This window comes from Anabas testudineus, chromosome 9 (assembly GCF_900324465.2).
Source record: "Anabas testudineus chromosome 9, fAnaTes1.2, whole genome shotgun sequence".
NCBI classification, from domain to species: Eukaryota; Metazoa; Chordata; class Actinopteri; order Anabantiformes; family Anabantidae; genus Anabas; species Anabas testudineus.
The window spans coordinates 7,618,051-7,631,243 of NC_046618.1; positions in this window are offsets into that span (position 1 = coordinate 7,618,051).

A 13,193-nucleotide genomic window follows, 5' to 3' on the forward strand; every position below is an offset into this window, starting at 1 on the left:
GGCCGCTGCTGCACAGAATGATTTGCAGTATGGCCTAAGACACAAAAGCCAATATATCAGCAAACAAAGTTAATTTCCTGTCACAGTTGATCAAAACTAATAGTTAGTTAGTTGATCATGTGGATTATATTTATTGAGCAAGTAATTAGTGCTGTTGCTGGTCAAAGATCAGCTGCATCATCTCCCTTCAAGCAGTTATGATTATTTGAATGTTCCAAAATACCCAGTGGAGGTCTAATTAGACTAAATGGCCATTAAGTCACACTTATTAAGAGCATTCCTCAACCACGCTCTTAATAGACAGACCTCTTTCTCTCTATTGGCACCAAGTGCTGTGATTTCTCATGTTGTTATTCCCGCTACTTTAAATTATTCAATATTTGTTTGAATAAATGAACATGAAAAATAATCTCCAATGGCTACAGAAAGCAATAGTTAATTGGAATTAAAGAAAAAAGTTTGAGCCTTCTTTTTTTGTTGTTGTTGTTGTTGTGCTTCTTTCTTTTGCACTCTCGCCTTTTATACTTTCTTCCATTGTACCATTGGACTTTTTTCTTCTTTCAAGTCAGTTCATTACATTTAATTTATTAATGTCCAATATTTAATGTGCCAAAAATGTCAGATTCAAACAGATGAAAATGGGGCATTTTCTCCTGGTACGAGGGATGCACAAGCTGTTTGCTGCTTCTTGTTGTGACTCTGGGGGCCGAACGAGGGATGGGAGGGGAAGAAACAGAGAGAGACAGAGGGAGGGGAAGAGAGTGAGCGAGAGTGAACTCTTCAGTCAGACCTGAAGTTTATCTTTAACCAAGCTTCAAGCTCCCAAACCACAATGCTGCTTGGTGCCAAAAGGCACAACTTTACAGAAACTAACCTCAAAACCAGGCTGGAGTCAGCGGGAGGAAGACAACTTTACAGAAACAAACAAACCTCACAACCTTACTGTAACTCTGAAAAAGAGCAACTTTCTATGGACTAAACTTAGTGCTGCTTTGAAGTACAAATCAACTCGACTTCAACTTTTGCATTACAGTGAAATCTATATTTGATAGGTAAAGTGATGTCTTATGCAGATGCGACTTAAATATGAAATGTTTTCCTCTATAGCAGCAAAACAAGCTTTACTCTCAAACACACACACAGTGCAGTTTTGCAGCTATTGATCTACGAGCAGTTTGTCCTTGATGTCTGTCCCACTGTCACTGTGATCAATGCCTCATCGAGTCACGAGGGCGGGTGGGGGGTTGGAGGTGCGGTCAGCTGGCACACATAAATCCACTCACACGCATAAACACACACCTCCATGATGAATAATATATGTGAGGCTACAAGTGTGACTGTCATCTGTGTCACCAGAGAAGGTGATGTTAGTGTCCTCAGAGCAGAAACAATCATAACTGACACTTCCTGTTTTAATTTAATTTTGAATGTTTTTGAAAGTGTTTATAAAATGATAAAGATAATTCATATTAATGAATGTGGCAGACATGGATCACAGCAGAAAAAGTGAAATGATCCTTTAGTATAAATAAGATCGAAGGATGACTAGATAAAAACTGAAAAACCCCAGAATTAATCAGCATGAAAGACATACGGGTGTGTGTGCGGGGGCTTTCATGATGCAACTGAAAATCATTTGTGACTCATTTGTGACTTTTAATATTGTACACATCACACACACACACACACACAGACAAATGTAGACACAAATTTAGAGTTGTTATGGCAACCAAAGGCTAGCACACAATGTTCAAGAGGCGGTTTCTCGAACCATTTGCCAATTTGGTTAATTATGTCTTTGTGCCGGTGAATAGGCCTTGACTCCCTCCTCTCTTGTCCCCACCGCCCCTGTGCCTGTCCCAGCTCGGGCCTGAGTGCGGCCAGCTGACACACACAGACACACACACACACATATTGTTTTGAGGGGCTGGGTCCAGGAAACTGGGAGAGAGCGGATGGAGGTAGGAACATAGAACAGTAGTTCTAATGAGCAACTGGCTGTCAGGAACGGTTAGGCTGCTGCGCATGGTGAGGCGGGGCTAGAACAGGAGCCTACACACACACACACACACACACACACACACAGTGACATACAGTGAGTTGTTCAAGCATGAGTCCTTGAGAGTCTTGATGACTTTCAGTCACACTCATGGTTTTTATGTTTTACTCAGTTCTTTCATCACGTTTGTTACTTCCTGTCCCCTTCAGACATTTACTCTCCAGTGTGTCAGTCTTTCCCTGATGCCATCTTAAACATTCCTCACTATCTCTCAGCTCCTGTCTTGGCCGTATAATTATTAATTTCATTTATAAATGCATCTTAAGACACGTAGTTCCTGCCATGATGCTAACATTTAAGAAGAAATACAGCATCTATTACACGTTGTTACGTGCGAGTCTAAAAATCTGCATCACACAAAACTGACATGCCGACTGAGTATGCATGTTAATAGAGTCATAATAGTCAAAGTGTGCTTGACGTGTTGTGAACATGCATCATTTATTTCCACTCAGTGAGTCCTGCTGTCCACTACATACTGTATGCCTGCTATGTTTCTTTGCTTCTATTATATACAATGACAACCATCTGTCAATGCACACACACACATGTGAATGCATGCGCCGAGCCCTGTGGGCTCCGCCTCCTGACAATATTCAAACCTGTCTATAAAGTTGCCAGAAAAATCAATGGAGTTCTGACAGAGACAAAAGGCCTGGGAGGAGGAGCAGCTGAAGTTTTCTGTTTGATTCCACACTTTCCTCTCTTGCAAATGTCACAGCAAAAGTTGATGAGCATCTCGTCCCACTGTCGAGATGAGACAGCTGGAGCACAAGCTGAGGTTGAAGCGATGTGAAACCACACCTAAAACTTGAGGACTCCACCTCTGATTTCATCCAGTGGCTCCTTCATGCTGTCAAACCGCGTGAGCTGTTTCGTCCTTTGATTTGAGAGTCTTTGCAGTTCAAAAGCCCGGGTGGAAAGTGACGGGGTAATGACTTCCACTGAGCCCCTCATAGAAAACACAGCTCAGTGGGGCACTCCACAGTACTGTAGTAATGTGTCTGATTGTAAATAAGCATGTGGAGGGTGTTCGGCCACAGCAGGGCAGACCTTAGGTCAGACTTGCCCCACACTGAAATAAAGACACAGATGTTATCAATTATCAAGGGCCCTGGAGTCATTTGGAGTCATACCGTCCGTGCTCATCAGCCCTTCTTTTTGCCTGATAACAAATCCGTCTAGTCTGAAGTTAATTTTAATTAAAGGAACAGTTTGACATTTCAGAAATACAGAAAGTGCTGAAAGATTGACCACTGTCATGTCTGTGCATAAAATACAATGCTGCCAGTTGATGGTTAGTTTATAATAGCATACATGATAGAAATAAACAGCTGGATAGGCTCCATTCAAAGGTACCAACATCTGCCTACATCTGAAGCTCACTGAACATACATTATGTGTTGTTTAATCTGTGAAATGTGAAATGTAAAAACGAAAGAGGCAGCGTTTCTTGGCCAGATGATTGATGATGATGGACAGTTCTCCTTTCTGGAGCCTTGTATGTGCTGCTGGTGAATTTAGTTGCTTTCTTTTTCGTTTTGTTTTCCCTAATGCTTCCAGTTTTTATGCTTAGTTAAATTAACCATGTTCGTGATCATTTGAGCATATTTAAGCATCGACTGTTCCACTGTTTTTAAACTATTGATTTATTTGCCTGCCTTTATCTCCGTGCCTTTTATTGTAGATTTGTGCTCCTCAGCATCTTCCTCTATTTCTCTTTTTCTGCCTGTCTGAGCTTGTTCCAGTGACATGAGCAACATGATTCAGTGATGAATGTGTCAAGGTTTATTCTGTCTGTTTTTTCATTTGTGCTTGGCAGCTGAGGAGCCTGTCGGTTATGTAAAAAGATCACCCTTTTTGCTGGAGATTCAACCCATTGCTGTAGTGTCCTTGAGCAAGACAATGAGTCCCTGTCCATCTTCAGGCTGCACTGCTGTGGTTCCGCAGTGATCCCTAACCTTTGACCTTGGTTGCCAAGAAGAATTTCTCTACAGATTTAGTTTTGTGTAGGATGAACAGGAGTAGCATCAGAGGCAACAATGTTCAATGACATAACAGAAATGAGATGCGATAATAATAATAATGGACTGAGAGTGACGCCAGCTGATAATGACACCCCTGGGAGACAGAGAAACAGTCTCACATCAGTGTGATTTTTAAATCCCCTCCGTCCCCCGGTTTGGTTTGTGAACGTGACGCACATCTAAACTGACACACTGAATAATGGAGAGAGAAAAGGAAGAAGAAGAGGCGAGTTAGCGAAAGTGGTACAGGGCGATGTGGATAAACAAGGATGCTGACAAAGATGGAGGGAAGGACGAGGGAGCAGTGGGATGGAGGAAGTCGATGTGGAGGAGAGGGCTGTCACTGAGACTCTGTTAATGATGTACAGATGGCCTGTGAGTCTCCCCTCCCCACACCAGTAATCTAATGAGGAGACGTGGATTACCGTTAACTCAGATTAATTTTTAACATGGTGGAGGAGACGATGATGACAGCCATGATTATTATGATTACCATAGTCATTCCCACTTTGTCTGCCATTGTGTGTGTGTGTGTGTGTGTGTGTGTGTGTGTCATCGTGTGGCTTTGAAAATACTGTACACACGTTTGCAAGAGGTTTTTATGAACCTTGTTCATTTGCATTGAGTCTAGACATGACATCACGTCATCATCCTTTTGTTTTTCATAAACAATATGTATTGACCCTCAGTCAGACCGGGGCGGACCTCTCTACATGTAAGACCGGCAGAAAATACAACAAAACATAAAAGACCTTTTGTCTTTGGAGGAGCAATTGAGGAGGGGAAGCAGGAATCAGAAAAACAAAATTTCCCATCTCCTCACTTCTCAAAAGAGTCTAATGTGGAGTTTCATGAAGTTAAGAATGCATGGATAATGGGAGAAGAGGAGGGAGGAATGAAAAGAGCTGAATTTGAGGAAATAATAAAAAAAAATTACAACAATGCAAACAACAAACAATGCACAGTAGTTATTATCATCATTGTACTTCACTTAACTCGTACTTTCTTTATCTGATCTATTATCACATAAGCAAAAACACTTGTTCATGTTGTAGCATCAAAACAAATGTGAGGGAAGAAATTGTAAGTGTGGGAGGTGGGAAGAGTTTTAGTGTGTGTGTGTGTTTGTCTGCACTTGGGGGTAGGGCATAATCAGACGGTAACTAATCCTCACATCTCTCTCTCTTACAACAACAATAACACAGGATAAGACAAGATAAAACAATCCCAGTCATTGTTACCTGAAACAATGAACTGAAGTGTTCATGGTTTAATGTGACCTTAGATTACACTCAGCAAAATACTAATAATAAGATTATACAGTGCCTCAGTTTTATGGTTACATGTGATTAAAAAAGTATAAATCAATCTGAAACAGAAATATAAAAAAATATAATAAAATAAATGTTTAAATGTCTAAAGCTCAGTATTTCTTACGATCACCCCACCTCCATCTCCCTCTCCATCTCCAGGCATAGGCACTGTATCACTGACACATTTAAGTATTGTTAAACATTGTTAGTGTTACAGAGATGTCATATACACACACACACACACACACACACAGTATAGTAGCGTAGAACACACACACACACACACACACACACACACACACACACACACACACACACACACTGAAGCACACTCATTCATGATCAAACACTCCATCCCTGCCCATTGAGTCTGGATCTATGACACAGAGATATGGGCAAAGACATTGGGTGGTGAGCAGCAGAGCTGTCACTTTGCTTGTCTGTCTGTCCGTGCTGAGGCGAGAGCGCATGTGAGTGAGTGTGTGTGTGTATGTGAGGGGTTTCTCCTAATAAGCAGGTCCCTAAAAGTGCGCCGATTACCCCAATTAAACAGTGTTCCCATCACCATCTCTGGGTCCTGGGGCCCCGACAGCCTGTTAGCTTGTCTGAAAGACTTGACAATAGGCCAGACTGACACACTCAGTCATTTATACGCAACGCACACATGCAGACGGAAGCACAAAAATTTATACATCTCCTGGATGAAGTCTTTGAACTTCCTAAATAGCCATTGAAAACCAACATTATCTGCAAGAAAATACAGAACATGACAGGGGATAAGAAAAAACATATAAATAGATGGATAGATTGATACTTTATTAATATTTAAGGCCTTAAAATTTAACCCCTGATGTGTTTAGCTGCTAAACCAGAGCAGAGGAGAGAGATTTGATGGATAGTCAATGTAAAAGTGATCGCTCCTTAATATTCATTCACCTTCATTCCTCCAGGTGTGGAACATCATAGAAATATGACCTCTCGTGCTGACCTTGCAGTCAGATTCTTGTCTGAGTTACATCACAGCTGTTACCTGAACTCTAGCCGTTCACAACAAACGGGCATCACCACCGGTGCTTGGCATCAGATGCAAATCGGAAACGAAACCTACAAAGTTGATCTGGCACTCGTGTCGGCGAGTCTTGCAGACGTTGTGACTGCCTGTCTTGTTTTTTGATCCGCTCTCTTTCTCGTCCTTTTTTACACAGATGCATTCACATATTGCTCTCATTCACATGCTCACATATTCACACACAGACAGCAGTGGTGTCATTGCTGAGCGCTGTGGTCCCATGCTGTCGTCTGGCTGTCACAACCCCAGGGTTGGGCCTGCTGTTCAGGAGAAAAGCCTGCATTGGGCAGATCCTATTTAGACAGATTAAAAAATCCATGTCCAGCTGTCTACATCAGTCAACACACAGCCTCTGTGATGGTTCCACCAGATATACCACTGCTCTACTGTATCGCTGCCTCTTTCTCTCTCTGTCCCACATCTATCTCTTTTTATCTGGATGCATTACCTTCTCTGTCTCCCTGTCTCCACACTGCTTATTCTGCATTTAATGTTTGATTATAATTTAGTGCTTGAAGCACAGACGCTGCTGTCAGAAGGGGTATTAACAGCAGAATTAGATTAAGAAAGCACAACAAATGCTGGTGTGGTGGGGATGAGTTGGCTTTTTCTCAGCAGTGTAGGATTTTAAGTCTTTTTCCCTCAAACACTCTGGAGATGCACAAGTGGTGTGGCTTTCAAGGTACTGGGCGAGATAGAGGGGCTCAGCTGTTTCTCTTTTGTCTTGTGGATGACACATCGACACTTACATGAGTGATTATGCAAGATTAGTTTCCCTGTAAAGCAAGAGGAAAAGAAGATGCATAGAACTGCGCTGAATGTATCGCTGAGCTGATTCAAATACGACAAAACAATATTTGTTATTTTAAACTATGCATGAAAACCTTATTGGATTGAACATGACAGCTCAGCTGTGTGTGTGTCTTTGTGCACATGTATTTGCATGTGTCTGCTAACATGGCTCTGAGCACTAAAGCATGCATGAATTCATATCTGTACATGTAGTGTGCATTTAGAGTGTGACGGTGTGTGTATAGAACACAGCGATATAGAAAGAAGAAAATGAGAGACCCCCATTAGTTACTTTGGTCTGAGGCTGAATCCCTGATGATGTCAAACAGTGTAGTAATGGTTCTGTATCTCCTCTCTCTGTCCTTTGGTCCTTGCATCCTCTCTTCCCTTCCTTTAGCGCATAGCTCCTCTTCAATCTTCACTCCATCACCTCTTCGCATCATCTTTTGTCCACATTATATATACACACACATATTTTGGAAAAGCTATTTGGAAGCTGTGGTCTTTTCCACACATTGCCACATAAATCTGACCCACCAGTTTAAAGCCCCTCAATATCACTGAAAGAGATCCAGCAGGCTTCAATGTCTTGTATGTCTATAGCTAAAAGGGTATAGTAATCAACCTCCCCTCTGGATTTCTGGTCTTACTCTACTCCAAATCAGACTCTACTTCAGTTTTTCTCATTTGCTTTGGCTCAATTCTCAGACGAGATAAGCATTTTTCAAAACAGAACAATGATCGTATCAACAACACTGTCAAACTTTTTGCAGCTTGTAAGCATTTTTTATCATTTGAGCATCACGTTGCAAAATTATACATTCAGTTATCAAAATCTGTCACTCACACGTGGATATGCTCTCCATCCATCCATCCATCCATCCATCCATCCACAGGCTAGGGGATCAGATGTCTCAGATGTTGAATGCCATGAATGCTGCTTGTGAGAGCATCATATATGGTTGTGTAACAAAACCCTGGTGCATTGTAAAAGAAAACATCAGATGTGATGTTGACCATTAAAACTGTAAGAATAAGAGTCCTTACTGATCTTAAAGTTCACACTTCACTCAACCTAATAGCTAACATACCATAATGCTTTACCTCTTGTACGCTTTTACTGAAAACAAAATATCAAAATTGTATCTAGACAAGCATATGATTGAACAAGTCTTCTTTAATAAATGGACTATTAATGAATATTTGCTTGGGTTCAAATGAATTAAAGTCATTTTTAAAGGAAACTCCTCTGAAAATGCATAATTGATTACACTAAACACTCTACTGTAAATGAATAATTCTCATTGGATGGTTCTGTCCAGAACACTTACTAAGAAATTATTATGACATAACCAATAAAAGGCTGTTCTGCAACCGTGTTGTTACTCAGTAGAAATGGAAACAGTTTGGAAACCAACACCGGTGTGTCTCCTTTCAATGTAGTACGATATCCCAAATGAAAGTACATGATATCAGTGTGACAAATTTGACATTTCCCATTTTTTTCATAGCCTCAGTTTCGTACGACAGTCTGATATGGGATTAAGAGAAATGTGAGTCTTTTTTATGCGACTGCACTCTAAGAAACAATGGAGTTGCTTCTCAGCCAAACTCGACCAAAAAATGATTTCCCTGAGAGATACTGAAAATAATATAGGGCTGGAATGTGATATGACTGTGTCTGCCAACAACTTTTAACTCCTCAATGAGCAGTTTATGAGAGTTTTTCACTTGTTATGAATGAGATAGATAGATAGATAGATAGATAGATAGATAGATAGATAGATAGATAGATAGATAGATAGATAGATAGATAGATAGATAGATAGATAGATGGGTAAGGTGACCTAAAAAGACTCATTCACCAGGAGACCGACAGCCATATAGAGCTGGATTCCTTTAAACAGCATGACAATGTGCTGTTAACTCCTCTGTCAACAACTAGTCCCGACGGGTTGTCTGTATGTGAGGGCAGTGAGATGGAGGAAAAGAGCGAAGGCATTTGAAACTACATGACAGGAAATGGAAGAGAAGAAGTGGGGTGTGTGCATGAGGCTTCTCCTGTCTTGGCCCTAATGGTCCAAATGAGGCTGTAGGAGAGGATGGGTGTTTGTGTGGTGGGGCTGTGGGTGAGGGAGAGAGAGTGGGGATGCGGGAGGGTTGGGTTGAAGGGGTCTGAGCCTGGAGACTGAGGCAGACCAGAGCTCAGTGACTCAGGCTCAACACCATATGAGTTGGCAGCTTGTCACATCCCAGCCCATCACTGAGAGACTGGATAGCAGAGCGAGTTTCAGCACAGAGAGGCTCCTATCACTTCAAACACACACGTGGTTTAGATTAATCTTTTCTTTTTTTTCCTACCTATGTCTAACCAGCATTAAAAACCACAACAGTTTCTGCCAAAATACTTTAATTCTATGGAACTGACGCGATCGGTGGATCCACTCATGTCCGAGTGAACATTTTATGCCGCACTTTTGCACACTGCAAGCGTTTACAGTGGACACATCAAGGTAGATTGATGAAAGAAGGTTGTCTGACCTCATGAGACCTGTTTACCTTTACGTCAGCACATGCCACCATCAGGCTCACCACTTTACAGTACATTAACATTACTCCCCAGAAGCAGTGGCCTCTTCCACCAGGATAGTGCACTGCCATACTGTGCACATGGTTCACGAATGACTTGAGGAACATTCAAGGTACAAGGTGCCAGTCTGGCATCCAAATTACCCTGGTCAAACATCTGCGAGATGTGTTGGATCAAGAGGTCTGCAGGGGTTGTGCTGTTAAATGAATAAAAAAGATCTATACTACACTGTATCATAGACAGATGATGTTTCACTCGACAGTATTTCTCTTTGCCTCTTTCTCTCCTTTTCTGTAAGAGAATCGCACACTGCTTATGCTGCCATCTTTAACATGCGCTTCTTTGTCTCTCATTGGAATATTCATGCCAATTAAAAGCCTGTACCTAAAAATAGACAACTATGATTATGTTGGCAGGGAGCAGAGACCCTGTATGAAAATTAGTGTGTGTATTATTAATGAAATGAGTACAGAACATACAATTTATTCTTACGTTAAGTTATTCAGTGGGGTCGGGCTTGTAGTTATTGCTCAGAGGCTGTTACAAGGTGAACTCATGGCATTTCAGTGGAAACTAATTGAAAATTCTACTCAGGCTCTCATCATAATGGGAAATGGCTCTTTCTAAATTAAGTGCAGGGGATTATGTGTGTGATTTTTTTTTAAATTAACTGTATTAAAATAGTGCTGGTAATTCCCAAGAAGAAAATTCTCAAAAACACGATTATCAGACACCCTGAAATAACAGAACATGATAAGTGGTCATGAGCTGCACTTATTTGGAAAATTCAGCGTGTGTGTGCCAGAAATGTTTTAAATTCCTGCACATAGAACAGGAAAATGCTGCCTGAATAAATGTGCAGTAGTTTTTTTGGCATGTAAGTCAAGATATAAAATGAATGTGCAGAAACACAGTGTGAATGTTAGTCAATCGGCTCGATCGTGTGATCTACACACAGGTGTGTGTTGCCACCAGGTAAAGATACCTGGCTGGCTGTAATGGAAGAAAATACACCAGTGCTCTTTTCTCTGTGGGCTAGAATTACGGCCCATTCGTCGTTTTAGCTAAGAGCAAACTGAACCCTCACTGCTCCTTTGTCTGTCCCGAAGTAAGGCTGCCTTTCTCCCATACTTCCTCCTTTACCTCCTAATTTACTGCTGCAGATACATGAAACAACTGACTAAAGATAAATGATAGTGGACCTGGAATTAACACCGAGATCCAGTACAGACTGGATATAGCCTATGTACTGGAATGGACGTAACAAACCAAAGCAAAGTAAACTAACTTCTGGAGCGTTCTTGTGAGTGGGATGATGAAGTTAGTTGAGAAAACCGAGGAGGAAAACAAAGAGCAAGGACAAAGCAGTGGGAAGAACGAGAGGAGATGAGCTCGGGATAGAGAAAGAGGTGTCCATGTCTCTCATTCTGCAAATAAACAAAAAGTAAACACCAGTGGAGGAAACACTGCGACACTCGATGCTGCTGATCGCTCCTCCACCTGCCCACTCAGGTTTCCCAGAAGGCCATTCAAGTGGCCACAGGACAAAAGCAGCGCAAAAGCCAACACCTCTTTCCCCCACGGGGTTCTCTGAGACAAAAGGGGGGAAAAAAGCGATACAATACCTTTGTTTGCTGAGATTAAAACTTGTTGCAATCTCTACCTCCTCTCCCATCCTCTCTCCTCATCTTCCTCCTTCTCTCCCCAGAGGTAACTCTACCGGGCGAGACGTGTAACTGTCAGTGAACTCTCAGTCCATTTCTGGTAGCTCATGAAAATCTGCCTTATTATTTCTGTGTTTCTTATTGTCTAGGAGTCATTGTGATGCCACACTGTGATTAGTGGATCAGCCTTGGCACAGGCTGAATGAGCAGGCCTATCCTTTTGCTGTGTCTCCTGTGTGATACGGGTATAAAGTTGATGATGTGACCAGACTTGTGTCCCAGCCTGATTGTTGATCACTGAAACTAAATAGCTGTTGACATGAAAGAGTAGCCAGCCTTACCCTTCCATATAGGGAACCTGACTCTGATGATAACAGTTCAGGAATTCACAAACGGACAAACACAAGCATCACGTACGTTTCAAAGGAAAGTATTAACTGAATATTTGCCTGATCTGTGTCCTGTGATAACACAACCCTTCGTGATCACAGCACAGGCCTGATAGATTGAGCCAGCTTAACTGGCAATAACCTTTATGCACTTCCCATTACTGTTATTATTCCACAAAGTTATCAATCGAGAATTGAGTCAACATGCGCATCAAATCCACCAATCTATCACTACAATGGTAACCGTGGCAATGAGGGTAGCCACGAGACACACACTCTATCCACGGGGGGTTTCTGCCAATCTGGCAACCACAGCGGGGGGTCTCACTCTCATCAGCGCTGTAGGATCCAGACCACTTGTGTACTTTTCGTCACTCTCTTGTCTGCACAGGTTTTAAAATAGAGCTCACAAATGATGTGCCTGCAGATAACACGTTTGTCGTGTTGTTTCGACTTTTACTGGAACTGCTTTCTACGGAAGAAATAGTCCCAACGAAAACCTGGTTTTACAGTGAGCGCTGTGGAAAATTCAGAGTAATTAAGAGAGCTGTTTTTTGTTTTTGTCAACACAAATGAAATTCAATTAACCGTCACTGTATTGAGGTGGCGATCTCAGAACGAGCGAGCTGCATAGTTAATTATCACAAACTTAAAAATGCATTTCTTTTTGGACTCCAGGTAAAATGACACTGTAGGCGACAGAACAATCTTAGCAAAAGGTTCATTTAGCAGCTGTTCTGGGGTTTTTAATTATATTACACAATCTTTATTTCATCAGCCCAGTTGAACATTTGATTCACTTTCTCTTTTCTATTAAGCTGTCATGAAAATAAATAAATACAGATATACAGTTCTGTGCAAAAGTCGTAGGCACCATTTGCTTTGTTCTTTTATGAACCATGACCAGTATTAATGTATTTATTTCTTTTTTTTTTTTTCACATTAGAAATACAAAAAGTGGTTTCTTGGCTTTTGCCTTTCCACAAAAAACATTTCTGGTCAAGCTTCTTTAGGCTGCAGAAGGACCAACTTGGCATCCACATGAAGCTGCCAGATGCTGAACCAGGTCCTTGCTGGACTTCTTATCTCTCAAAGAAAAAACTCTGGGAAACTTCTCATCAGATCTTCCACCTCTGTTTTTGTCCTTGACCTTTCCAGATCCCTCTACAGACGTTACACTTATTGTCACTTTAGCAAAATAATGTTAAAACAAACATGTTTATTCTGATCTTTTTGTGTTTTTTATCACTGTGAACATATTTCCTATGTTCACTAGCTGTGTTCTAATAG